The following is a 4977-nucleotide window of genomic DNA, read 5'->3' as shown; positions in this document are numbered from 1 at the left end:
TCCTCGTCTATGACCAATCAATCAAATGTCTGTTTTGTTTTTGTTGTTGCTTTTTTAAAGCAAGTCAGGGGAAAATACTAGAAACAAAGATTAGTTTCATTCAGAATCTGCATTTAATGAGTGGATTAGGCAATGATTAATTTCAGAATGATAAATATGATGGTGACTTTTTTTTTTTTTTTACTGATGCTGCATTTATGACTCATTGACAGACTTACTAACAACATATCCTAACACTCACAGATTTAATAAACAGCTGATAAACAGGGAATCAAACCACCCCAAGAGAACAAATGTCATTCTTACCTCACATAATTGACAGACTGTGTGACACACTAAATGCAAATTCACCTCAAGAGAAAGAGATGAAGAAAAGGCTCATTTGAGACACCTGAATCTATTAAGCAGTTTACTCATTTTACATAGTTTTAAAACAAGCTGCAGCAAGATTTGAGTTTCAACCGTCTGCAATCCACTTACGTTTGCAAAACCTAAATATTCTGATATTCTGGAGGTCAAGTTAGCTGTTTGCTCGCATTCTTTGGTGTTCCCTCTCAGTGTCAGCCTTTAAACCAGAGACACGCTGACATTGTGCTTTTGCATCTCTTCTCGCAAGATGCAGAATACTGTTGTCTTGGACATAACCACAACCCCTCTTCTATTTCATTGTGGCTCAAAGGTTCGGTCTTCTTTTTAAAACTCGATAAAATTAAATTCAATGTCAAAGGCAGGGGAGAACAATTTATAGCATTTTTTAATGATTTAACAACCTTAGATGTGGATTGAGTGAAGGTATATGTCCATGTATGTATATTGTTTGTTATTATTTGTATTTCTGTATTTGTATTTATTTTATTTTATTTTAATGTATTTATTATTATTATTTTTTCAGATATTATTCAGATTTTTCATCTTTAATTGTGGATTGTTTTGCTTGGTGGGGTTACTGTAGATAGGATTGTACAGATGGGGCCTTTAGAAATGCACGTCTCAGAGAACCGAATGCCATGTCTAACCGTGGTTCACCGCAGTACTTAGGGAAATTCTCTGAATTAGGAATAACATTTCCGTTAGGGGGAAGCCGAGCTTCATTCTCTGTAGCGGCCAATTCTGAATGTGGAAGACTGCATGCTGCGGGTGGCTGTTTCTCTGTGGAATGTTTTCTTCATGTTTTGTGTTTATATTTGCTAAAATCTAATATAATGCTACTGTATGTCTGGGATAATTGTGTTTATTGTTTTCCGATAAGAGATTTTGTTTCATTTTAGGCAGTACTGCCCACTCGCCATAGCGTATGGAGTGTGGGTTGTTGCAAAATGTAAAATGCTATTTGCAAGATTAAAAAAATTATGACAAAAATAAATAAATAAATAAATAAAAGTTCCAAAAAAATCGGTTTTCATTCAGAATGACAATGCTTGGTTATACTGTGTTTGTGTGTAATATATAGTATAAATACCCATTTTTTTTCTTAGTGTGAAAAACATTTAAACCTATTTTCCACAATAAGAACATTGGTCATACTTTATTTTGATGGTCCATTTGTTGAATTTAAGTTAGATTGCATCTACATGCCAACTAATTCTCAGTGGATTATAAGTAGACTGTTAGGTTACAGTTACTTACAGTGTAAGTTGACATGTGCTCAAAGTTTCTTATAGTCAGTTAAATGTCTGTTGAAATAGCAGTATCAACAGACATTAAGCAGACAGTCTACTAATACTCAAATGGACCATTAAAATAAAGTGTTACCAGAACATTTTGTAGGATTAGCTTCCATAGATGACAAAGATTATTTGATGTCAAAATAATGTAAAATCATTATTTTAAAAGGTAAAAAGTAATAAGATCCCAGTAGAAGAGAGCTGATCATTTAATTGTGCTTCTTTTCTGGGGTGAACCTTAAATGTACTGTGAAAGCTGTCAATCTGTGCAATCAACCTGTGCACACACATCGTAAAACATTCTCTGATTGGCCTTTACTCATTGTCCCTACACACTGTAAACACCCACTGACCACATCTGAGATTCAATCTCTGTCACTTAAAAATTTTAACATTTTCAAATTATGTTGGAAATCATCATCATCGTCATCATCATCATAAGAATATGATCTTGGATACTTTAGCAAAGCAGCTACAAAAATGCTTTACATGCACCTATGTTGCTTGGTCCAAGTCATCTGAGTAGAGTTCATTTTATTTTTTTTATGTGATAAATGGGACGTTGAATGTCTTGTATTGCTTGTTTTTTTACATGCAATACGTAATGGTGTTAAATAAAATTATGTAGTGAAGCCAAAGACAAATGCCCACTTGTGAACAATAAAGCCAAACAATCAGTATTGGGTAAAGAAAATTACTCTCTTAAATTACTTTTTTTAAAGGTAAAAAAATTTGATGCTTAGTTACTTTTTAAGAAAAGTAATGTAAAAGTGTGTGTAGTTATTTTTGCTTTTTTTTTTTTTTTTAAAAGAGTAGGATAGGCTTAAGATTGAAATATTCATTCTTTTTTTTCAACTTTCAGTCCCTTTATTCATCAGGAGTCACCACAGTGGAATGAACCGCCAACTTATCCAGCATATGTTTTACACAGCGGATGCCCTTTCAGCTGCAACCTAGTACTAAGATATGTCCATACACACTCATTCACACACATCCACTACAGCCAATTTAGTTTATTCAATTCACCTATAGCACATGTTTTTGGGCTGTGGTAAAAACTGAAGCACGGAAACCTACATGAACACAGGGAGAACATGCAAACTCCACACAGAATACCAACTGACCCAGCTGGGACTCGTACCAGTGATCTTCTTGCTGTGAGGCCACAGTGCAAACCACTCTGCTAATTCTCTGCTAGATCAGACACATTGACATTAGTCACGTGAATCTGATGGAATTTTATTTTCTTAAAATTCGCATCCATATTTTTGTGTCATTTATTGTAAACAAATGTACTTCGGTCTATTGAGTAGGCACTGAGGTCCACCTTATTTCACCACGCTACAAATAAAATTAAAAAAAAAATCCAATGCCACTTAAAGTAAGAATGAATCAACCTGTCATAAGACGCACTGCAAGTTTAGTTTAATTAGAGCAATGATTCAGCCTCTGAATGAAAACCTTTCTATGCTTCTGACAGAAATAAAAACAAAACAAAAACAAGTACACATATGACAAACAAGCAAACACAATGAACAAACAGCACAACACTGACTAAAGCATTGTAAGCCTGGCCAAGCTGCTGTCACCAGCTGTCTCTGTGCTCACTGTTGCAATTAATTATGGAAGCAGTGCACTCCTTCCTAAGAAGGGCCATATTAACAGTGTCATTTATCCAGGGTCTAATTATTCACTACATATTTGCTTAATTTTTTTCATGCTCAGAGTTACACCATGACAAATGAGGGTGTAAACTGCAACAAATCGGACTTTCATTCCTGTCAAACATAAACTCTTTTTTTTCACTATATAGTGGACAACTCTGGATTCGGTTATACAATCTTTACAAATGTCCTCAAATACAGAGGGATTGAACACTTTGTGAGAATGCTAATATAGTGCTCCATGCTATTTAAAAGGCTCAAAGATCAATGTTTTAATTTACGGACAATCTACAGTTTTTTGTGCAAGGATTAGGGATGTAATTTGATAATTATGAGTACTGAGGGGTTTTTCTTTAACCTCCGGCTGAAGCCAGTGGACTGCAACCTCAAAGCCTACCACTAGTTGGCACTGAAGGCTAACATTTAAAGACTGGTACACTAGTGAGCGCATGTGGGTGTGCTTGAGTAAATGTGACTGCATTCATTTGGATGTGCGTGAATGTACAGTAGGGGTGTGTGTGTGAGAGAGTTTGAGCGCATATTATGTGTACTTATCACAGTAATATTGTGTTTGTGTATGAGAAGTAAACGGCTATGCAGACATTTCCGACCCTTACGAGTGCCCAAATCTGTTTTAAAGCACTAACATTAGAGACATATAATCAATAGATATTAGACAAACCCAGACCCCCCCCCAACACACACACACACACCAACCAATCAACAAACTGGCCTATATTGTCTGAGAACCTTAACCCATGTTAGCCTCATTACTGCATTAACGAGATAAGATTAAGCCACTTGGAGAGATATTGATTGGCTCAAATTAAAGGCAAAGATAGTCCCTGACCCTAAACAAGGAAATTATTCTTGCTAACTGGCAAGTGCAAATGACCCGTGTATGTTCATGTGTATGTGTGTTTGTGTGTGAGAGAGTAACGGAGACAAAATCGCTCTGAGGCACTCAGAGATAAGAGAACCTTTACATAAAACAATTAGCAGAGGACAATACAAACTACAGCACTAGGAGAAACCCCGCGATAAGATCAGAACCATATCGACCTGCTCTGAGATCGCTTACAACGATTACTCACTGAGACACAAGAGCAGTTTCAGATACTTTGATGAGTCTTTCAAAGCTCTGTCTGGGTTTCTTGTATAGCACATCTGATATGCTAATAGGAGCACATGGTTTTGATTGCTAAACAGATGTTGCCTTGTCATGCCACAGTCCTGTAAAATGTCAAGGTCTTATGACAATGAGGTCAAAAGTGTGGCTTTTATCCATCTAGCACCCTTTGTTAAGGTCTGGGGGAAGATAGCATAATGTTCACAAGTTAAATGTGCACAAAGAACAGATAAGAGTCCTAAACCTGCACAGATCTAATCCTTCATTTCAAAGAGTTTTAAGCTGATCAAACTGGATTGATATAGCAGTCATATTTGTTTTCATTCGGATATCCCCCCAGCAGAGGTGTAGAATAACAAAATACAAATACTTAAATGACTGTATTTGATTTTTTTTTTCTTAGAATTTGAAATTTACTAAGTAGTTTTACAAATTTGTACTTTTACTTTCCTTTAAATACATTTTAAGTGCAGAATCTGAGCTTTTATGCACTACATTTCTTCAACTTGCAGTCACTACT

The 4977-nt window shown here is 35.7% G+C and overlaps 1 protein-coding gene across 2 annotated transcripts in view; it reads right to left on the bottom strand.

The window, feature by feature from the left end:
• mettl15 (methyltransferase 15, mitochondrial 12S rRNA N4-cytidine) overlaps positions 1-4977 on the bottom strand; it is a 305277-nt gene that overhangs the window by 6160 nt on the left and 294140 nt on the right. The gene's annotated exons all lie outside the window — the stretch shown is intronic.

The sequence above is a fragment of the Danio rerio genome, chromosome 7, assembly GCF_052040795.2.
Source record: "Danio rerio strain M-AB ecotype USA chromosome 7, GRCz13ab, whole genome shotgun sequence".
Lineage (NCBI taxonomy): Eukaryota > Metazoa > Chordata > Actinopteri > Cypriniformes > Danionidae > Danio > Danio rerio.
The sequence above is the reverse complement of the archived record's forward strand: the minus strand, read 5'-3'. Positions and strand labels throughout refer to the sequence as shown.